The sequence below is a fragment of the Diachasmimorpha longicaudata genome, chromosome 4 (genome assembly GCF_034640455.1).
Source record: "Diachasmimorpha longicaudata isolate KC_UGA_2023 chromosome 4, iyDiaLong2, whole genome shotgun sequence".
NCBI classification, from domain to species: Eukaryota; Metazoa; Arthropoda; class Insecta; order Hymenoptera; family Braconidae; genus Diachasmimorpha; species Diachasmimorpha longicaudata.
Genome location: NC_087228.1, coordinates 7,657,908 through 7,682,104, shown reverse-complemented (window position 1 = coordinate 7,682,104; position 24,197 = coordinate 7,657,908). Strand labels below are relative to the sequence as shown.

Genomic DNA, 24,197 nt, shown 5'->3' with positions numbered 1-24,197 from the left:
TGGTTATAGACACGAAGTGATTGCTGGGTTGGGAGTGAACCAAGTGGCATTGTAGTGAAACTCCACATCGATAAAACATGTAGAACCGTAATCGTTACCATCGATTACCCTTTCTTTGCATGACTACAGAAACTCTTTTCCCCTCTTCTGTGATTCGCGGATATTACTGTTCTTTTACCATTCTCCCGCTTGCTCCACCCAATTGGAACGCACTAACATAATTATCGGTATGTGCTGCGAGTGGTTTTAAGACAAAATAAAAAGTTCGAGTAAAAATTCCCGAGTTGAGAGAGAAAAAAATATTTTCGTTTTCAACGGGCGAAAGCCTTCTGTTTAATTAATTCCAAGGGATTTGTTGCATTGATTATCGGTTTTATTTTTAATATCAACAACGATTATCGGTAATTTATCGCGAGGGGCGATTAAGCCAACGATAGCTAATTTTAAACACGTCCGAAATGTGATATAATTTAAAAGCCAGTGATGAATATCAGTTTTCTTGAAATTTCACAGCAAAAGAGTGTGTGCATTTTTTAATGTTTGAAAGACTAATTTTGAGTTTTGAAGTCTCCATATAATTGTTTAATTGAATTATATCGACCTTTCCACTCGGCATTTTACATTTTTGGGGTAATCTTGGGGTCACTGACATTTATTATGCTACGGATAAACATACAAAATAAATTTTAAACTTAGATTCTTTATTGTTCCCATGTAAACAAATTCTAAAATTCAATCACTGGCTTCATAGCGCCTTCTCACTCGTACTTGAACAAACAAAGAAGCAACAAAGCACTCATTCTCTATTTTTTCATCGATCCCACAAATATTGTCTTTAGGAATCTAAAACGTGGGCTGAAGTTTTATATAAACAAAAAATAACTCATACGATTCATTTACTCCTTTACCTAGTCACCTTTTTACTTCACCGCGGATCTTTGGAAGACTTTTTTCCGAGAGATATGGTCTATTGGTGAAGTTGTTAGTGTCAACAAGGATCTTCGACATCAGCTTCAAAAAATTCTTCCAAAAATCTCCTAAAGACAGAATTTCTCCTGCGTTGATGTTTTGTCATTTGAAATCGCAAAAATCATTACAACCGGCAAATCAATGATCCAAATAGCGCGATACCAGCAGACATCGTAAAAATCAATTCATCGATAAACATCGGCGTCTGAATAATGTCGGTGCATTGATCGATGGTCCTTGCAATCGTGAAAGCTGAAAATTCCTATCGTGCCGTCCAATTTTCCATCCTCTTCACTTAACCGGTACAATATACGTTGAATAAATTCATCCATTAACATCATCACATTTATCCCACGCACACAAATAACCACCGAATGATCACATCACCTTCGCTCTAGTGCCAAGTATCTCGCATATGAAATCACTGAGTTCTCTAATTACCCGGAAGAAAGCCCTAACGATTGGAATGTACAGATCTAGTTTTCTTTGGATTATGTCGTAAACGATTGGAAGTTGTATTTTGTAATGGCCGAAGTATAATCGTAAGGCCAGCCAACTGGCTTCAATAATTTTTCTCCTCCAGTTTCTGTCATTTGATACATTAAACTTCAGCTAGTAACAACTTCAACAAAGTTTACAACCACATGGGTCTTGGTGGCGGCAGCGTGACTCTTACTTTCGGTTTTTCAGACGTCTAATAAGCCCCGAGAATTCCTCTCCCGCCCCTCGAACGCAGTGAAGTTAATGTTCAGCAACTTTATTGACGGTATTGTGGGGGGGAAAATTCACTATTGCTGAACCATTTGGCATTATCTTGTCGTGCTGAATATTTTATCTACCCCTTAATGCTGGGTTTTATGAGGAAGGTAGGGAGGCCAAGACATTCATAGACATCAACTGAGCTATAAGATGGAAAACGATGTACCCTTGTCACCTGATAATACTGTCCTGATGACGCTGGAGTTTTGTGAGGTACTTCTCCTTTCATGCCGATGTTTCATTGCATTTTTAAACATTTTAGTTGAAGGTTCTGCTGCATTTTTAGGGAGTCTTCATGTTGTTTATTTTTTGCTTGTGGATGGAAGCGGTGGAATCGTTGGATTTTTGGGTTTTTGAGTTTTGTTTGGAAATTATGTAGAATGGGCTGAAACGAAGAAATACAACATTCTCTCCTCAATGAATTCATTCACTTTGAATTGCACAGAAAAGTGAAAAATCATGCGTCGTATGTGGGCGTTGAAAGATGAGTGAGTATCAATTCTCCTCATCCTTCTTCCAACTTCCTCGACTCTGGCTTATCTAGCACGCCACTCCGGAGGCATCGATATATTCCGAACGCTCTGAAAAGCTTCTACAATACTATACACCATTCTGTAATACCGTGGAGTTCTCCAGATTATTCTAGACTTTTTCAACTGTCCAAAGTCTTCCGAAGTTTTCGGTGAATCAGACATATGTTATCTTGCGCTGAGTCTTTCACGAATAAATTATCTTCATAGGAAGATATCTGTCTTTGGGATATGAATCACGAATCATCAGAAGAAGCTGTCTGATATTGTTTGGAAGAGCTTTTTGGGTGAAATTCGTCTCTGCTAAAGATATTCCGGAATTCTCCAGAAAAGTAATCGAAGGATCTTCGGAAGGTTTCCCTAGTGACCAAAAAATCTTCTGAAGATCTTTCAAGGAATATTTTTGACTCATCCGGGAGATCTTCCAAACCCTTTTTTGGATCATCAGGCCGACCCTTTGAAGATCTTCCGAGGAATCATTTTGGGTCATCCGGGAGAGCTTCCGAAGATAGTTCAATTACTCTTCTGAAGATCCCTCAAAGATCTTCAACACACAAAAAATTTTGTACGCCAGAATCTTTCTAAGATTCTTCCAACGATTTCTCAAAGATATTACGAAGAGATATTTTTCTACACGAGCAGCTGGATGGTGAAGATTGCGGTAGGGCAGTGGAACGATCGCGAAATGATGACGCAGTTGTCGGATCGTGAGGCGCGGGAAAGTTTAACGTAGTGTTGGTAAGACACAGTGGGTGGAAAACATGAGGGAAAAGCAAGATATTGGAAAAATGTTGGAGAATAAAACAGAGAATGAAAGAATGAAAATTTTATGCCAAAGACTGGGACAGACTTGTTCACTGTTCCCTTCTATATTCGAGTGTATGGAAGTCGTTGGGTCGGGGACAGGTGGCACTGTGTTAGTGTTTCTCTAGTTAGTGGGATTGTGCCGGGGGGAGGGGGATGGTTGCCGGCTGGCCCGGTGGGGGGGAGGAGGGGGGCCCTTGTAATTCACGGATTAGTGCGGCAACAGTGGGGTATAGACGGTCAGTGGAGACGACGACATTACGAAGCTCTTGTGAACGTTGTGTAGGTAATGGTGAGTGGGTAGTGGGGTAAATTGTAACCGGTGCTTGTGTGCGGATCGCGCAGCCGCGTCAGATCTCTTGTCAGTGTCAGTTGGTTCGTCGCGGCGACTTGTCGTGCCGTTCTGAAGTGAAACCCGATTTGAAAATATAAAATTTTTGTTTTTTTTAAATCGTTACGAAGTACATTTTGAAGAGTTTTTTTTTTCCCAAACGGGGAGTCATTGTTGAGAAGGTGAATTGTCCGATAATTGGTACCGTGATTTAAATGGAAATAGTTTCTGGATTAACTGAGATAAGAATTTCTAGAATTTTCTGGAACTGTCTGCCGAGGGGAATATTCGATTTGTATTTATTCGCCAGTGACTTTGGGTGGAGCGTATTTACGACACGTCCAGTGACTATTAAAAAATCCGAGAGTCAATAGCAAGTGATTTCTGAATAATTTTCACGTTTTTGTAAGAAATTTTTTTTCTGTTCGTTTTTTTTTTTTTTTGAGTTGAGCGACCGGATTTGAGTAATCTTTGAATTAACGGTGGGAATTGTCGTCTTGACGTGTTGAATGATTATTTACGATTCTTCAGTATTCAAGATATAAGAACATATCCCGTGGAAGTACGTAGAGCCGAGGATTGTGTAATTCAGTAAAAATACAACGTAGACACGAGGAGGAGAGAGAGTATTTGCTGAGAGGGAACTTTTTTGATCTTCGGAGAGTGGAGGTACATCAAGTGGAAGAGATAATCAGTGGGTAAAAACTGGAAAAAAACGTGCTGGACGATAGGTTGAAAACATCCGGGAGGATAGAACGAGATGTGAGTATTATTATGTCAGTAGCTGAGCGATTGCGCGTTCTATGGACCTGAGCGACCATATGCTGCGATGTGTCATTCAATGCATTCAATTTTATGCGCTAATAAAAGGCGTATGTAAATGTGGGTTGTATTTCACACGGTAAATAGTGGCCTTGTCATGTTTTCTTTTTTTTTATTATAATTTCATTCAGGTTATTGTCATTTTGGATTCTTCAATGATTTTCTATTATTTCCACGCATTATCGAAGGTTTCTCCTCATTAGGTACTCATTCATGAGGTGAAAGGGTTAAAGAGTAGTGGAATTTACATTTCGAAGTGTTGATCAAAAATTAATCTTCGGTTGGATTGAATAAGTCTTTGGACAGTTTATATTTATTCTGTTCTGGGGTTTCCACTTTACAGGGGAAAAACTTTTTTTTTTTTTAATATTATTATTATTATTACTTCAATGAAGGATTTGAAACTTATTTTAAAGTTTATCAACTATAAATAGAAAATATACAGAATGAATATTGGGGCTGTAGTGATTCTGTAAAATTTGAGTTATCGATCTTTGCGAAATTTATCGATGACATCAATGATAAAGCGTCTAATATCATGTGAAATGTCTAAGATTATTCAGGATAGTGTAGAATATCTAGCGATTTTTAATATCATTCTTTTCCGCTGGTCTTCAAGTAGTGGAAATGCCCACACGATATGATCGATATCGTCTAACACATGACCACATTCACATGAAGAATCTTTTAAGATTCCAGTCCTGGATACTGACGAATTTAAATTATAGTGGTCGGCCGTTCAACGCTATTCCCCCTCCACTGAAGCGTTAAATACTCAACGCAACATTTTTCGAGGTAACTTAAGGAGTTTTACTACAAAAACATTAATTTTGAGTGGAAATTCGGAGAAGTTTGGGGTATAGTGTGTGTGTGTGTGTGTGCTCTGTTTTCATCGGTCTCAACAGAGTTGCGTGAGTGCGATCTTTGTTAGTGTGGGTAATCAGGTCTAGGGTGTTGTGCCCCTTTTGTCGTTTTAGTTTCTGTAAGGAAATGAACCGGAGCGGATGGGCCTTCCCGAGCGCACAAATTTGAATTATCAAAAATACTGCATTTTCAATAAGGAATTTGGAAATTCGCGTAGAGCATTGTCTGACCTTGAAATATACTTCAGAAATCTTTCAATGATCTTTAGGACATAATTTTGGACAATTTTTGGAAGACGTTTTTGTAGATAAAAAAAGCTTTCATTCGGAAGTACAAAAACCTGTCGTCTGAAGATCTTCAAAAATCGAGAGGTATTCCAAAAATATAAAAGGAAAATTCTCATTATTTTCTTAAACTCGTCTAAAAATAAATTGTCTTGATAAAAAATATCTTCCGGATGACTGCCAACGTTGTCTTCTGAAGATTTTTTTGGCCCATTAAAAAACCTGTTTGAAGATTTTTCCAGACGCGTCTGCACCATATGCTAAAAACCGACATTTTTCAACAGGAAAAATATCAGTAAAAATTTTTATATTTTCATTCTTCCCTTTTTTTTCATCAGTTTTTATAAGTTTCATTTTCCATTTACCCCTTGGGAAAATTATAGTGTCTCTACATGAGGGCTCAGTGGGAATTCTCGACTGGTGAGCTCTCTCTGAAGTCTTCAGGGATCATAACTCGGGGTAGAATGGACACGCGATGCGTAATTGCGTTGGATTTCTCGGTGGAGCAAAACATCATAAGCAATCAGCTATTTCTAGTTGTGGTTGTATCATAAAGTTGGAGAATATTTTCGTTATTTATTTTATTTTTTCATTGTGAGTATTTTACACGCGAGCATTTTTGCGGATTTTTTCACGGGATTCGCGTCGACTTCAATTACGAATTCTCGGGAAAATATAATAAAAGACGACACGTGAGAGGAAGTAGGAAAGTGTGTACTTTTACTCCTGCCATTTCTCAGGATCAAGAGGAACCTGGGGGTCTCTTTGTGTGACTTATTCGCCATTCGCTTGACTATCGCCCAACAACATATTTAACATATTTACCGAGAGAAATATAATGTCTATTGGGTTGATTGGAAGCCAGGTTAATAAATATGAAAGCAGTTGAATTATATTTTATTAGGATGTGTTCTTACTTCGAGAGCACTCACACAACTCCAAGAAAAATGACCTCATAATATAATAAATTTAATTTATATTTGTCTGAATCAAGATCGTATTGTTTTTGCTGTTTTCAATAGTATCAATCGCAGTGAGACGGTAGCGCAGAATTAATTTGAATTTTGACATTGATAATTGGAGGAATTAATCTGTCTTACTTAATTAAAAATATCCCCCCTATGTTTTTTTCCGATACTCGAGGTGATACCACTCGGTACGAAGAACGGGGGAGAAATAATTCAAGCGAGAAAAATTATTTATCACACGCGAAAGTGAAAGGATATCTACTTGTTGATCGTGCTCTCGATTATTGTCGCGCTTCCGGTATCTCGGTCGAGAATTTCGTTGATTATCCTGGTTTTATTTCCAAGGTCGACTGGGTTTTTTCACGTCCCGAGAATATCTGAATAATTATTTCGATAATCATTGGAAGCTGAGAGTTGAAAAAGTATTTTTAGCTGAAGGAGAAAATTTAATTTGCCAAAATTGAACAAAAATCTGTAAATCTCAGTGGTTTATTGATAATTAATCACTATAAACTATTGTTAAAAACGTTTAATCATTTATCAGAGAAAAAAATAAATTTTTAGTGCGGAATTCGCTACGTTAAATATTTTTTTATTTCATCAGCGCCATAACTCGAGACCTTTCTGTAAAATTCTATTTTATTTTTTTTCTAATGTTCACCGAGTATTTCTTTTCGAGTTGAGTTCACTCCTCCCGAGTCTGAAAATCTACCGCATCCAAAAATAGTCCCCGCGGTTTATTTTAAAATCCCGGGGTCAATAACAAGAATTTTCATTTAAAATCACTGAAGCAAAAAAGTCAAGCAGTTACACAATTCGTTCAGTAACATCATCAAGACACTGGGAGTTAGTTTACCACGATGATGATCAATGACCTTGGAATGCCTGACCTAATCACCACATGTGACAGCCTGAAACAGCATCAATCGCCCGCAGCGAGACAAAAAATTACTTCAGCAATAAATAGACAACTGCATCGAGTGGTAATTGATTACGCGATGCTGGTCATTGTCCTTTATTATCTGTCCCACAACCTTCGAAATGACGAGGCAATCGTTTATATCCCCACGAGCAAGAGGGAGTGAAAAAAAAAGTAATGAACAGAGCAGTCGAACGTGTTGTTTTATCGCTAGAGTGTTTTTAAATCCAGAGGTCAGATAAAATGACTTCCGTTTTGGTGATAAAATGTAACGTATTTCTTAGACGTGAGCCTCAGATGGACTGTACCTACGAATTCGAAAAAAAAAAATAATTTCCCAATCAAATTTGTTTTGGACGAACAAATGCCCAAAATTTTCGTGACTCATAGACCATATTTTTTCTTAAGGTCGTGATACAAAACATAGTCTTCGAATGGTTTATAAATTTTTGTCCACAAGTAAAGTTTCTATTTTTTTATCTTGAAAGAATATAATATGTTTTTTTTTCAAGTCTTTTTCAGTCGTAACCGAGCCATTTAAATTATTTGAATATTCTGAGAAGTAAAAATAATCATTTTACTTGAAAATAGGACAGTGTTGGTTTTTTTCTATTGTTATACGAAAAACTTTTCCAAATATTAGTCTAATTAATCACATAGTTTCTCTTTCAGTCTGACCAGACTTTTTAATTAAAAATCCAACTTCACCGTGAAAAACTCTCGAAGAAAATTGCCCAGGTCTTATAACCCTGACTGACGTAATAAACATAAAAGTTTTCAGACCCCCTAAATAAACTCACCGCAACATGAATCGCGACAGTAATTGCTTTAAACTTTAATATAAAATGTGTGAAAGAAGCCAGCTTTGGTAATTCTTCTTCATCCACTGAAATTCTTTAGAACAATGAAAAGTAGAACTGGAACATTCCAGGCAGGAATTAACAACTGTACCAAGGCTGGACCAGGCTTGAACCAAGACAACCCAAGCCTGTTTCTAGACTGGTGTCATAGCTTCGGGCTAGCGTGGGATACCCTGGGAGTGAAACATTAGATGAAGCTTGGGAAGTTCAGGTTGGCCCAAGGGTAAAGGCCAGCTGTACAACGCAGGCCTGATCCAAGCTTATCTAACCCAAAGCCTGGCCTCAATCAGGCCCTGGAATTAATGAGATTGGAAATCAAAATTACCGCATATTTATTTTATTTTCCATTTATAACATTGTTATAAAAATCACCTATTAAACACTAAAACATAATATATAAAAATCTCTTTTGCAAACAGTCCGAAATGTGCAGATGATGTCGATTTAATCAATCATCCATTAACATAAGACAACTGTTGATTATTTAAATAAAAACAATAAATAATGGACTCCAATCAATTATCATAATTTTATGACTCCAGTGGCATGACCATTGACTGAAGCCAGAGACAAGAAGCTTGAACCAGGCTCACTACCGGGCTTCGGGGTGATCTATCGAAATAACGTTGGCCCTAGGTTGGCATCGGTCAATCGGGTCCGGTTGATTTCTTTGATCCTATTGTCAATGCTTAGCAATTCTATATGGAACATTCGAGATCCGAAAACTATAACTTTAAACGGTTGTTTTCATAATTATGCACTGAGGAATATTCGAGAGACGTTGGCGGAGTTACAATCGGGTATGTACAGTGATACATAGGTACAATTGAATCGTAGTGGTGGACAGAAGGGTGAGGTGGGTAGGGGGGGAGCGGGGAAACGCGAAAATGCGGGATGCCGTGAATTTATCGATCGACGCTTGCGCGTCTCACTGAGAAAACTAGGTTCTGCCAAAGGACATTAACCCTTGTCTACATGAAGTAGGAATTCTCCGCTGAGATATTTCAATAATGCGCGATAAAAAATGCGAAAGCTCAGTGATTTTTTAGTGCTTTCATGCTTAATAATATTAGTATTGAGTAATCAATGAGAATAAAAAAGTAATAAATTGAAATAATTTTTAATTGATTTATTTTTTGAAGGTAAATTACTAAACATTGCAAGTGTTTACTCATGTAATATATGCAATGTATGTATATATATATAAATGCCTAACGGGAATAAGAAAAATTCAGAAATAAATTCAACTTTGCAATGGAAGTTCCAAAAAATATCATTCAATGGAATTTTTAAAAATCTGTATAACTTTTTTAAAAATTACTTATCACAGGTGAGTAAATTTTCAAAACACCCGAATAATTGTGTAATAATCACTAATAAACCGATCCGTTACATGTCAAATACACGTTTATATTAATGTCGTATCACCTCTACGTGTTTGTAAGGAAAAAAAAATTTTACACGCGATAATCCGTTCACATTTTCACTCGATAGAAATGATTATTTTATCGACTGGATATTTATATTCGCCACGAAACTCATGAATTCGATGAGGAAAAAATTCAGCAGCTGTTAACGAATACGATAATTATAATTTCACGTTTGTTTTTGGTGAGACAAATACGTTGTTATTTAAATTGTTTAATCCGTACGTCAATTTTCCTCGTCCGCAGGGGGGAATGATCTCCTTTCCCCGATTGTATCATCTTTGATCGTCTTTTGAATCTGATTTAATTCTCTGGCATTGTGGGACACTTAGGTACCACTTACATTCCAATTGTTGTTGATATTAGCTATCGCGAAGGTAAACAAAAATTTATGGAGCAATTGGACATTTGGAAAAGCCTCGTGTCAGTTATTACCACGAAAAATCGATCACAGGTATCGCGACGATTGATTGTTGGGAAAATATTCCCGATGGAATATTCGCTTTCGTAATAGAATTTTAAAAGATTTTTGAAAAACTTTTAAAATGAAACAAATTTTTAAAAATTTTAACTGTTGTGAGGTACAATCTTGTAACTGCAATTTTCCCAAATACGTGAAAGTTATTTATCATTTAAAAATTAATTATTTATTTGAAAAAAAAATTGAAGTCCTTGGGTGGGTAAATGTCTAATAGAAAGGCAAATTCTTTAAAATAGTGTCTTCCGAAAATCTAAAAAATTTGTTTGCGCCCTCAGGGAGATTTTTTGAAAGTCTTTCGATGATTTCTCTGAAAATCAATTTTTCTATCAATTTTCTCATCCCAAATCGACTATATTATTAAGTATAAATTATAAATTATAGTATATTATTATAAATATATTATTGCAGTTGTTTGGAGTCCAACAATCGCGTATACTTCAATCCAGTGTAGAATGAAATTGATCTAAGTACATTTTTCCATGCAAATAAATTATAATTCCACAATGATTAAGCGGTCAATTAAACTTTCATCGTAATAGACGTCACTGCATTAACGAGCGAAGGTATTGACCTCATTACGCGTCAAAATCGGGATGTATTAATCGAGGTTTTAGAAATCAAAACGGCATTACCTTCGTACGTGCGTGTGACCAAGTTAACGTATTCGGGGACACGATGAATCCCCAGAATTGCAATAAAACACTAAATGCTAGTTAAAAACACCTAAATGCGCATTAACGTAATTTTCATTGCAAAATCAATGTCCTCTGGATTTATAAACCTACTGTTTATTCTTGGGGAAAGTCGACCTCGTCGTACACATGGGTCCTTCATTTATTCGAACGTTGAGCTCTAGTCGTTTGTTTGCATCGGGGAAAAATACGTCAAATTATTCAATTACCTTTATCATCTCGTATTCGTGACCCGAATAAATGTTTTATTGTATCGAGCAATAGGAACCCGTGAATTTAAGTTAATTGAGCGGAATCCGGGGGCTTCAGAGTGCGAAGAACAATATTTTCTGAAAGTTACGTTTTACAATAATTTTTTTTTTGGATAAAAAGAATTCTTAAATAATGTGAAAGTCATCAGACTGCAAAGTAAATATTTCTCGAACCTTCAATATCTATATGTTTTGTGAATAATTGTGAGGAATAAATATCCAGCTTTGAAGTCAGTAGTAACAGACCAAAAGAAGAAAAGGTCAGACCAAATGTTCTTTTTCTTCTACAAAGAATAATTTATTAATTTTTTTTCCTTCTGCACGATTATATTTTTCTGGAAGAAGATATTGTCGGTTAATAATTACGATCATGAACAATCCTCGGTAATTGTAGTTTTAAAAAACTGATCAAAACTTTTTTTTTGATAACAGTAAAATGATAATTCCTGGAAAAGTTCATCCTGAGTTACTTGGAAGCAATCCTCCAGACAATCATAATTATCATAATTAAAATTTAACTAAAAATAAAGTCCGCTTCTCACGTGACTTGGACTTTAAAAAAATTATCATTCGAAAAAAGAATTCTTCATTTTCGTGACATGAAAAATGAATCGTGAAGTGAAGTAATTAAAGATAATCCATCCGGAAGTAAATTGCAAATTTATTAGGAACAATAGCTGCACTCATTAAAAAATGCAATTATCATTTTTTTTGTTTTATTTTCGCTTTACGACGTAATGTGCAAGTTGATTGAGTTTGATCCATGATTAATGGGCATTGGATTGAAGTTGGAGGAAGTTGTGTATTAGGGACGAAAGGAGCAACATTCTGACACGGATATATCTTTCGCAGCGGTTCCCAACTACTTCCTGTTTATCAAGTGCTCCTCATCAAGTGGTAATGCGTTATTGACGAGTCAAGCAGAAGAGCAGCGGTTCATTCTAATAATATTTGCGATAAATTTATTTGTGCAGAAAATCTAGAGCAGCGAGATTTGAAATGTGGATACGCACCTCTTTTAGTAATTGTTATTAGGATGTCTACCATATAATAGTTTTTTCTTTAAATTTCTTTCCGTTTAATCATTCACACTGATTTAAATAAATAATGAATAATTCTGCGGCGGCAAATAAATACCACAAATCTATTATTATCCGGCATTGTACAGTTTTAAACCGCGAGTACACTGATCTGACCAAATTTGTTATGCAAACAAGGGAAGACAGTCCAAGAAATGCAAAAACACATGAGAAGTGGGAAAAATATTTTTAAAATTCCGCCGGATGTCTCTAGATACGTTTTATCAACTGTTTCAGATATTTCGGACACATCCGCCGTCTTTTTAGGGTATCGTAGGGTTCGGCTACTGTCGTTATATATTTTTATTTTGTTCCGGAAGGTTTGAATTTCGTAAGTCCGCGATACAGGAATTTTACCTTGACTTTTTTTTCTTCACAATTTATTATTTCATAATTGCTCAAGTTGAAGAACTTCCGTCTTTCGAATATATCCCGCGCATAATAAATATCAGTGTGTGGAATGTTTTTTGAAAAACATTTGAATAATTTTTGAAAGATTCCCCCGCAAGGGCTTGTGGTTCCCAATAAGAATTTCAGGAGATAAATGGTTCTGAGGACATTTAATTTTTTGGAGAATCTTCGGACGGCTATTTTCCAAGACTGGCCCAGACTTGGTCCAATTGTTAATTGCTACCTGGGTGATTGGAGTCAGCTGACCGCGTGTGACTGTCGGGGCCTCGGTGCGCCGTCTATGGAAGCGGCGCATAATTAATGGGCTAAACCACCCAAATACGGGGCGTTGGTGGCTTTGCCCTGGGAAAAACAGAGGCAGAATTATAAAATGTACATCTCTCGGTTTTTCTCGTGGCCAATTAGACGCCTCGCTGTCGTGTCATGAGAGTAAAAAAAAAAACTACGGGAGACAGAGTATGACAGAGTGAGAGAGGGAGAGAGAGAACAACATCGTGAGAGTATTGGTGAAATAATTGCGTGAACCACTGCACAAGTTGCCGTTTTTCTACGACGTTTTATTTATATTTTTTTCATTTTTTATTTCACTGTCTTCATCGCAAATATCTCTGTAGCTGTTAAAATCTCCGGAGTATCATTTTCGTGGTGACACTCGGTATGAAAGAACTCTTCAGGATTTTTCTCGCTCCGTTTATTTTTTTTTCACCGGAGATCTTCCAGATGTTTTCATCAGAATCATCAAGGAATCTTCGGTCGATTTGTCTAGTGATCCAGAAAGATGATTTGGAAGATTTTCGGACGATAATGTTTTCTTAGGAGAGATTCGGGTAGATAAAATTTTTTCTGCAGAAGATCTTCAGCAGACATCAATATTTCTATATGAGAAAATTGAGAACAAATTGCAAAAAAAATTGTCTTCCCAAAATCTTCCAAAGAAGACCCTCTGACGATCGTTCCATAATTTTTCTGACTTTTTATGGAAGATCTTCGGCAGACAACAATTTTTCTAGACAGGCAGTCACGCGTGAAGGTGCGTGTCTCAAAACCGTCCTTTTTATGATTCGAAGTGTGTTGCAATATCTCCGGGGAATCGATTGTATCGCGAAGTTGGCTCGACCTACATTAGCTCCAAATTGAAGCACTCAATTATTTTTCTTTATTTTTTTCGTCAAATGTTTTTTCTTCTAAGCGTGGGCATATCCTCTGAGAAATCAATGGAAAATTGAAAGGCATCGCCTGCTCTCCAGTTATTTACTGTTATTATTATTACTTTTTATTATTGACCGAGTACCGTGGAAGGACACGAAATAATGCCGCCGATTTTATCGCCCATATTCTCGGGTAAAAGTCAGGGGAGGTGGATGGAGCTGAAAGAAAATTAAAAAATAATTTAAAGATGATACGACAATGAGATTCGATGTAATGTGACTTTTTATTGGCGCATGAATTTGTCCGACATGACACGTGTTTCGCGTATACACTGAGTTGGTATTCTTATTGTGCCATAAATACCTGTTATCGTGTCCGAGTAAAAGTCTTGGGAGAATCGTCAAACGGTTGAGGCATTGTCACATAAACCGCTGAGGAATTTTCAACAGACGAAGGGGAAATAAAGAGGAAACGTGGGAGTTGGCTCTGTCAAGGTCACTGAATAGTTTCTTATCGACGTTGGGGGATGTAGGGAGGTGAAGATAAAATGGACGCGGAAAGGAAAAAAGTGAAAAAAATGGATTTAAAAAAATTATGACATTGAAACCCAGGTAGGAATTGGCAATTGGACCAAGGCTGGACCAGGCTTGGGCCAGGACAAGCCAAACCTGTTCCTAGACTGACATCATAGCTTGGACCTAGCGTGGGATACGTTGGGAGTGAAAGAACGGAACAAGCTTGGAAAGTTCAGCTTGGCCTAAGGGCCAGGCCCAACATAGGGCCGTTTCAGCAAATTTAAATAAAAAAATTTATTGAGGGGGATAAACGATTTATGATATAAAAAATATTTATGTAACTACTCAGTGGCATGCTCACTGTTAACTCTCCACTATGATATGCTGACAACTTTTGCTTGTTTGTTATTTCCAACGATTATTGGCATTTCCCACACAAAAAAAATGAAAATAATGATTAAGATAATGAGGACATTGTTGAGTTAACGAATGCGGGAATCGACTCGTTCTATCCTCTTTATAATTCCTATTTTCTGAATATTCATATCGACCGCTTCTTTTCCTCGTTGCGATTGCGCAATGAATTGTTATGGTAAAAATATAAAATGTTAATGAAATCAGATAGCGCCTGCTTTATCAAAATTTTCTCAGTACCACTGGCGAATTAATACATTACGACAACGCAAAACTGTGTTTAAGAACAAATAAATGCTATTTTAATCCAACTTTTTCCCGTAAAAATTGCGTAACGATTACAGAGACAAAAATGTCTTACAAAATTTATGGTATTCATGGTAATTTTTACGTGCGAATAAAACCCACTCCAATATTCTAGCATTTTGCACCTCGACTCTGGTGCCCGTCACAGTAATTTTTCTGGGGCTTTTCTCTCCTCGTAGGGAGGACAGGAGTATATTTCTCGGTCCGTTGAATTTCCCCGCCTTTTCGGACGCGTGCTTGTTCCACAACTACGCAAACAATTGGAATTACAAAGAGTTCCGAAAATACCAGACAATGGGGGAGATGACAGAGGAATTGGAATAAAAATCCGGAAATAATTTGCTCCTCTGAAAATAGCTGGATTTGCAAAGACAAAGGATGTTTCTATGAATTCAGTGACACGTTAATGCTTAACAACAGGTATATAACAGCATTATACGTGTGGTACACCCGTGTGTGCGTGATAGTAGTTTTCATTCATAGTCGGGACTGAATAACAGAAATGGGCTTCATAAATGCGATGACGCGGTGCGCCGACACGAAAGGGGGTCGTTACAAAGCGTATGGGTTTGAATTGTTTGCACGTCGGTTATTATTATTTTTTTCCTTCATTTCTACCGATTCGATTGATAATGTGCTACCGAGTGAATCAAAATTAAAATCCAAATGAAAATTGACTGCGGTGAAAAGAAAACTCACGGAATAAAAAAATCACGCAATAAAATAGAGCAGACAATTTTAGGACGCCTTTAAATCCAAGTATGGCCAGCCAATGTAATGCCAACATAACAGTTTTTGCGTTAAATTTCTCTTTACACAGTTGTTCCTCCCAACTTTGGATTAAATTCACCGAAAATATCCGACGTTTCGCCCCCTGAATTACACAACCACCGCAGGTCTCCAGTAGTAGTGTCCCACAATGGTCAGACTCCATTAAACTTCGTAATGAAAATAAAAAAAGAAATGTCACGTATTGTTCGTGATAATTATCTCAACTTTGTCAAACAACGACGCACGACCCCAGATAATTTCTAATCCCGAGTGTCTCGTGGAGTTGTGCAATAACCAGCAATATATTATTCATAGATAACACAGAAATACGTTATAACTCGTTTCTAAAACGACTTTCCCTGGTGTGCGATCTCGTGAACGGCAACAAATCAACGGGTTTAATGATTCGGGGAGGGAATTTATTTTTTCACACTCGCTGAACCAATCTATCTTTCGCCCAACTTGAACCTATAATTGCAACAGTTATGCAAACTGTCGTTGATTACTGGAATCGTTATCAGTTGACTATTTCACATGAGGAAAATACAATTTTTCAGTAAGAAATTCAAATACTTCGATAGTTATTTTCTGGAATTAAATATTTTTATATTTTTGTATTTGATATGTTGCAATTGATTTGATCCCGAGTTCCTGCAGATCTTGCAATAATTTTTACGTCTTGAAGTTTTGCAAAAATATCGGAAAATCTGAAAGAAAAATTGTAAGTTTATTTGTAAAAATTTTAATTGTTGGAAATAACGTTTAAATCGCTTTCATTATTTATTCACTAAACATAACGTTGAAATAACAATAATTTTCTGAGAAATGTTATCTGCATGATACTGAATATTCACAATTTGTCATTAATATATGACGCTATCAGGAATATTGTGAAGTTTAATTAACAAAGACTTTTCATTCTCAATAACAGAAACTGTAATGCAATTTCAATAAAACACAATTAACATTAAACTAAAATTGATAATAAAACACAATTTTCCATGATAAATGATAAATGATTTTCCATGATAAATGATTTTCGAAGAATCAAAAGAATAAAAAATGAAAATCAAAATGACGTACCATTTCGATGCTCCGGAGTTGATAATTGACTTCAGTACTTTCTCGATTAAAAGCCCCAGTGTTTACGGAACGGTTTCCATGTGCGGTAAATATGTGAAATGGGGGCGGTTAAAGACGGAGTCATTGATTTGCGACAATGGGGGAACTACGGCGGTGTATAGGACACCCAGTACCGAGAAGCCAATGAATACCATTTCACTATTACACGATAAATGTAATATTCAGTACTCACGTTGTAAAATGGATTTGAATGGAAATTTTTATTTTCTTGTCAATTGTCTGAGGAAAGAATTTCAGAATAGCGAAACAGCGCGAAATAATATATGAATAATACATATAATATATAATATATTCTTCGAATATGGAATTATGTAGAACAATAAATGAAAAAATATATTTTATATAATTTTTCTATATCAATTTGGAGAATTCCGTTCATCAAATATATAATTTTCAGAACATCGATATTTGATTTGGAAATTCTGGTGAATATTATATTCGCCGGAATTATATGAGATTATTATGTTATTATTATATTATATTTATTATATTTACCATATTCTTACAATATTACAAATAAAAATAGGAAAATTGAATTTACATTTGGAATTTTTGTAGAAAAATTCTCGTGATCGGTAAAATCACGAGAAATTTCGAAAAAGTTCTCGATATCTCCAACATTTCCGCACTAGTACCGGAATTTTTCTTTGAGAAATCTCTCGGCGCATCGAAATTCCTCACTAATAATGCCATTGACGTTTCACTTGATTTTTAAATCTCCTCTTGTTACTGCCAACCGCACGTCAAACCCTAGAAGTGCATTCGTCACTGCGAAATGCCCCGGAGCAAAAGTGCACGTGCACTAATAGTTTATCCTCGACAACAGAAAACTTCAATCATCGGGACTGTCGATGAAATTGTCTGAGAAAAATTGCCAGACATCACTTGACAATAAAATGTTCATCTGATCTTTGAGTTAATTGACAGAAAATTGAATAAATTATTTATTTTATTATGTGACCAAAATAAAAATATTATAAACCGAAGATCCACTCAAATACCCATTACCTAATTAACGTCAATTACTTGTACGAAAATCACGATTATCCACCCGTTTACGATTATCCATAATTTTTGAAGTTCTCAGTAATAGGAATGTGAACCGTGAAATGTTCAATTATCCAATTTGATTAGCACTCGGATAAAGGGGAAGGTGATGCACACCAGATACCTGCAATTATCATGCTAAAGAAATTAGCAATTGCGACACTTCATTCCTTAATGGTCCTTTTTTTTTTATTCACTAGTGTCTCGCGGCTTCGGTAGGCACTCGTTCACGTGCGCGATAACGACTTCGCGAAATGTCTTGTTTCATGGACATTAGCCCAGATCTCGTGACACGGTGAGAGTCAATGACGTGTCCATGGCGCAATTAAAAGACAGGAGTATTTCAAAGATACGTGATTTTTTTTTTCTACAACATTTTTTTGCTCCAATTATTTCCCTCTGTCTTGCTTTTTTTTTCCTCAGCAATTTCTCGTTATTTACTCTCGATGAGGAAAGATATTGTGAAAAAAATGTAAATGAGAATCAATTAATTTTGCTAATTACAAAATTAAATCGATTGGTGTTATTTATTGCAGATAATTCAGAGGTAATGAGACAATATGTCAATCACGGTATCTGTAGTCATTGCAGTTCCGATCAATCATCACTTCACGTTTCTTGGCGTGTGATAAATGCGGTAAAAATACTGGAACAAAGAATAAAATTTAGTCAGCGTTATTATGCGGAAAAGTGAGTGAAAAATGTGTTTTATTTTCCCTGGAATCCGCGCGGAAGCCGTTCATCCCGTCCGCATTGATTTTGTTGAGCAACACGTACCGAAGAGAAATGCAAATGCATTGAAAAAAAAATACCGGTAGATTTTTGCAATTGAAATTAATTTTATAATCGATACCTGACTAATTCCTCTGCAATTAAGATGATAAATTAAAAAAATTATGGGGAGAATTGTCAAATTACGTTCAAACAACTTCGAAGGTGCATTTTTGCAATCAAAATTAATTTGATAATTGACACCTGACTAATTTCTCGACAATTAAAACGGAAAATTAAAAAAAAATCATCAACTGAATTTTCAAATTACTACGAAAGGACTTTCTATCGTTGAACAAATGTTAATTGGAGTGGGGGCGGCGGGGGGAGAGGGGGAGCAGTAGGATGAGTGCAATTACTCGTCGACCTTATCGAGCGTAAATTTCGAAATAGCTAAAGCCAATTCCGGGAAAGTTTTTGCTGAACGAAAAGTCTGACCATTAATACACTATTTTGTTTTATAAAATTTCAAACATTTAAACTTCCTCGGTAGCTTCGTTGTGTACACAGTGAGATTACGGAATGCAGTGTAAAGTATCCTAACAGGGATGTATTTATATTTATTTACACTGAGTTACATGGGAGGCACGTAATTCAGTGGACTTCGTCTTGTAAACAACATCAGACAGTACGAGTCAAGTGAAACAAGTCTGGTGCATTGTGTTACCGGTTTCTACATATTCCTCGGTAGCTTTACTTCCGTATGGACGCTTTGTAATTGTTCGATTTTGGATTTTTTAATTTTGCTTGGAAATTATGTAGAATGGGATGAAACGTAAAAATGCAAAATTTGAACACATGTGTGTGTGGGCGGATGGTCGACTTGATCCACCCTTTTAGAAAATTGAAGGGGGAGATGGGTAAAGTTATTCGGAGAAAGGTCGAATTTCGTCAAATCACACCAAAAGTCATAGCTCCATTGGTCCAACCGTTTTTCATAACTTTCCATTTCGTTCTGAACCGATTTCAATTGATTTCACCTGTCAAAAGACTCGTATCGATGTGCTCCATGTCAATGGAGTCCTTCGAAAGGTCTCTGAACAAATTATGTCTTTCCGACAAAAATTGTCTTTGAAAGATTCTTCTGAAGATTATTCCAAGATAAAATATTTTTCCCTGCGGCTCCTCTCGATCCTAACTTCTAATAGAAAAACAACGTAATTGATCGATTCTCAATTATCATAACCACAAACTCGTCCTCAACTTGCGGAAGAAAGTCCGGAATAAATTACAACGCAATAATTCACTATCGGATAATAAAAAAAAGTGAAAGGACGGCTCGTATGATCCAGAAGGACTCGAGTGAATCTACGCGTTATGAAATACACAATTGGCGAGAAAAAAATACCGGGGGAGAGTAAACTGTTGCCGATGCGGACAAAAGTTTGATATACGTTCGCTTCTGACGTCACACAATGATTGGTCGTAAATAAGAATTCGGTCCACACGAGCTGGCGCGTGGGTGTAGCACCGATGGGTCTGGTTAATGGTGTTAGTTCAGGATGATGGGATTTACATTCCTCGCAAGAAGCTTGAACCAGGCTCGCTACCGAGCTTCGGGGTGCCCTATCGAAGTAACGTCGGTTCTAGGTTGGCAACACCAGCAGTTTGTCAGTTTAGAGTCAATCAAACTTCGTCTTGTTGTCAATCTTTGGCGATTCTTACTGGAGTGACCCGTCAAGTCCGAACTGAACTAATTCCTATTTCTCAAATTTGAGAACAACCATTTTCTTTATTTAATTTAAACGAGCGCTCCTCACTCATTCTGTCTTTATCAATACAATCTTTCTCCCAGAAATGACCTCATATGGCCCGACAAAGACCATCCTTATGGGGCAAAGAATTTTTTTTTTTTTCAATTTTTATCCACTTGAAAATACAAATACAGACGTTATTAGTTCAATCAGTGGAGGAATGGCGTAATGACGAAGTCAGGGGGATGTTACACACACTCTCACGCGCTTTAATGACATTCTTCGGACTACGTGAGCTCGACCGAGTTTGCGATACGTGCGGATCGTTTCAGAGATGCCCAATTGGTCTAGTAGTTTTTTTTTCCTCTTCCATTCTTTTTAATGGGCAGTCTTCTTGTAAACACGAGATACAACGTACGTGCACCTGCTAATTGGGTCATATCAGTGAAGAAGAAAGAAATTCAGGGGAAACAATTTCATTAATATTAATTTCACGTCAAATTTATTCGGTTTTCTCTTCGGTTTCTCGGGGTGTATGCACTGAGAAAAATATATTTTTTAAGAATGTAATACACACAGAGAAATTTTTGTTAAAAATGCGTAGCTAAAAATATCAATTTTCAATTTATAAGAGCCGTCATTAACATTTATTTTGATGCATCGTTACAGCTCGATCGGTTCCGTTGTTCTGGAGATATTAGTTTCGTTTTTATTCAATATCTCAAAAACTACTGCAAAGATTTCACTTTTTTTGAAACCGAATTTGTGCCATTCAGAAGCTCACCACTACATCACATTAAATAAAAATCCTCCCCTACTTTAAACGTCAATATTTTTGGATCTTTCAAGTTCCATTGACTCCACCATTTTCTAAGAAACTTTACTGGACAATTTCAAATGCTACAAATAAGCAATTACTCCGGGAGGAGGAGAATTCCGTCGCACGTCGTGACTGATTTGCGTTAGCACGAGATCAGTTGTGAAGCCCACAAGGGTTCACCTCTCTCAAAGTCGAATGGAACATTTCCTGTACATCGTCGAGTGCCTTTGGGGGTTTCCCCCTTCTTATTAACTCACCCTTCATACCTCCACCCCCGTCATTCAACCCACCTCCCTCCATTCATTTTCCCTGAATTCATCCACTCATTTTTTACTTGTTTTCCGTCACAACTGCCCTCTTATCTTGGGAGCCGTCTACGCCCATTGCTCCTTTCCAATTCGATGGCTTTGACCTCATCCCAGAATGTATAACTGACGGAAGTGACTTGACATCAAAAAAGAAAACGAGACGCGATGACGTGAATGGCGATTAGTTCGATTGTGGCATTGAGATTGCACTGGATTTACTCGATTCGGATTAATTCGTATTTGGTCGTCATACAAACGATCAATCGATTACTCATTTCCATATTTTGCCTATTCAATTTATTCAAATGGGAAACGGAATTTAGCGACGTGAGGATAAGCATTTCTTTCCTCAAAAATTCAAATTAATTTTTGTTACTTTCAATTTCATTGTTTTTCCATCGGTTTTCCCTGTTACGAATAATTGCTCGTATTGCAGAATGCTGATTACGGTGTGTACAAAAATTTAAAAGTTAATGATCGCAACATGACACTGCAAATCACAAGTGAATGAAGCGTCATCGCACTCAGCTGTTGCGCCAGCGCATGAAAGCCGATAGCGAGAAGGTGAAGAGAAAAAAAAAACTGTTGAAATGCATTGCCGTTAGAAATAAGAAATAAAGAATAACCCAGAGACCGGGGAAAATGGATATCGTCATCTGACGTAGGATGCTAGGCGTCAAGGAAAAGCGCTAGTTGCCAACTGTCGGCTACCGACTCTGCTACTATTCGCGAAATACCCGGCGCCACAGCGTCCGCTTCATTAATGTAATTCGCATAATCTCCGCCCGGACGATGATGAGACTGTACCCCGACACTGTATTTTCATTTACGTTGTGCATAAATTTATTTTTCAAGATGAAAATGAAATTTACGTTATCGTGAAATTTACCTTCATTTATATATATATATATATAAAAATATATATATGTATATATTATATTTGTTGTATATAGTTGAAGTCTTTAGTCTTCGAATTAGGATTTTTCCAGTTCGTAGAAGGACACGAAATAAAAAAAATAGTTTTTTCACGTTTCATAACATTCTGAAACTGAAAATTTGCAGATTGATTGCTAACATCCAATTGAAAGTAGGAAATCGAAAAATCTTGCAAATGCAATTCTTTTATGCGGAAGCAAAATATGATTTCGCTTACAAAATATGACCCACATGTTTCTCCTCCATCGCAATGCCACCATTACCATCCTCTTTACGTCTGTGTGTCACAGATGGGCCTCTTTCTCTTCTTGCACGACTCTTACGTCACATTAAAACCGCTCTGAGCCCATACACAAATGTGTTAATATGTCATATACAACGAATAATTCAACTAAACTTTCTGGGGTCCATGAGACTCCCTCAGTCTCGTTCTCTCGAGAGCACGACCAAGTGCGAAACATTAATCGTTTCACAAAAGTGGAGTCTCGGAGGATTATAATTGAATAGAGAGAATTTTTATAGTGTGATAGAAAGGAGTTCTGTCGATTTGTCATTTAACCTCAAATAAAACATGATAGACCTTCAAATTTTATGGTGGTGTTACGGAATTTTTTGAAGGCGCATATCATTAATCACAAAACGTATTAGAGAATTTATGGGATTGATAGGAATTTTTATGTGTGAATAAAACACATTCCAGTATTCCGTCATTTCGCATATCGATTCTAGTGTCCGGCAGAGTAATTTTTCAGACTTTTCTCTTTGTGTTATCTCGTAGATGAATATTGTGCATTGAACCTCGGATGAGTTCAACGAGACCGTTCCATTTTCCCTCTCAATTGCACTTTCATTTTTTCATTCTTTCCTTATTTGAAAATTTAACTCTTTCTTTTTTTCATGGTTCTCTTTTTTTTCACCGCAGGCCAACTTGACGTTTCACTCCGCACATTCATTCACCTTCGCCTTTCACTCTGATCCCACGTGCAAATTTTTCCTTCTTCTTGGACTCTTTGTATTCTTCACCGACGTCAATGCGTGATGCATCGTAATTGCATTTTTTATCGCGACGAATGAGAGGATAAAAAGGACACTCGCAGTTGAAGAGAAAGAAATTTTGTGAAGAGAAATTTATCTGAAGTAATTTATTTACGACATTTAATTGTTGATTTTTGAGTACTTAATTGATGAATTAATGATTCAATTTTATCAGCACAAAACCGTCTTCGGGAGATGTTTCGTTGATTCTTCTAAAAATTACTGGAAGGTCTCTACTTATTTTAAAAATTATTCAAAGTGTTGAAATCTGTACATAAAATTTATTTACACTGTCGATCTACTACTAAATTCTTAACTTACGTTCCTTTAAATATTGACACATTATTTCTATATACTTACAGTCTGTTCCATTAGCAAATTTGTTCGTTGTATAAGGAGAAGTGCAAGCAGACCTCCTGAGTCTAGTTAACAATTTATTTCTTTGGGTTTGGAAATTTGGACAGTACCTCAAAGAGTGAAAGTGATCTCAATTAAAATTCAAAGTATTTGCTGTCTGTTTGTTATGATAGACTATTCCTTTGTTTTAAAATAATTTTGATAATCTGTCATGGGAATGAGGAATTCGTCCCATGAATCGTCCACCGGGTTCGCCGCTGATCTATCAGCAGCTTCATTTCCCTTCATCTCAAGATCTTCACTTGGTAAAAAATTTTCTGCGTAGCCAATGCCTCAGGAAAATGATATTTCCGTAAAAAGATTTTTTTCCCTCAGCACCGGGAGCGAAGCACTTTGAAGAGTCAGACATTTTTTAATCCGAAAATAAAAAACAACGGTGAATGACCTGGGTAAACATGCGTGTGCCATCCTTTTGCTGTT

The 24,197-nt window shown here is 36.6% G+C and overlaps 1 protein-coding gene across 4 annotated transcripts in view; it reads left to right on the top strand.

The window, feature by feature from the left end:
- LOC135161840 (uncharacterized protein) overlaps nucleotides 1-24,197 on the top strand; it is a 78,349-nt gene that overhangs the window by 41,672 nt on the left and 12,480 nt on the right. The window contains exons 1-2 of one of the 4 annotated variants that reach the window (XR_010298863.1): nucleotides 3,274-4,155; nucleotides 7,923-23,241. The exons of 1 other annotated variant lie outside the window; for it this stretch is intronic. The gene's annotated coding sequence lies outside the window, so the exon portion shown is untranslated. Of the gene's footprint in view, nucleotides 1-3,273; nucleotides 4,156-7,922; nucleotides 23,242-24,197 lie in introns of those variants that run through there. 2 more of the 4 variants (XM_064119765.1, XM_064119764.1) reach the window with 2 other exon arrangements.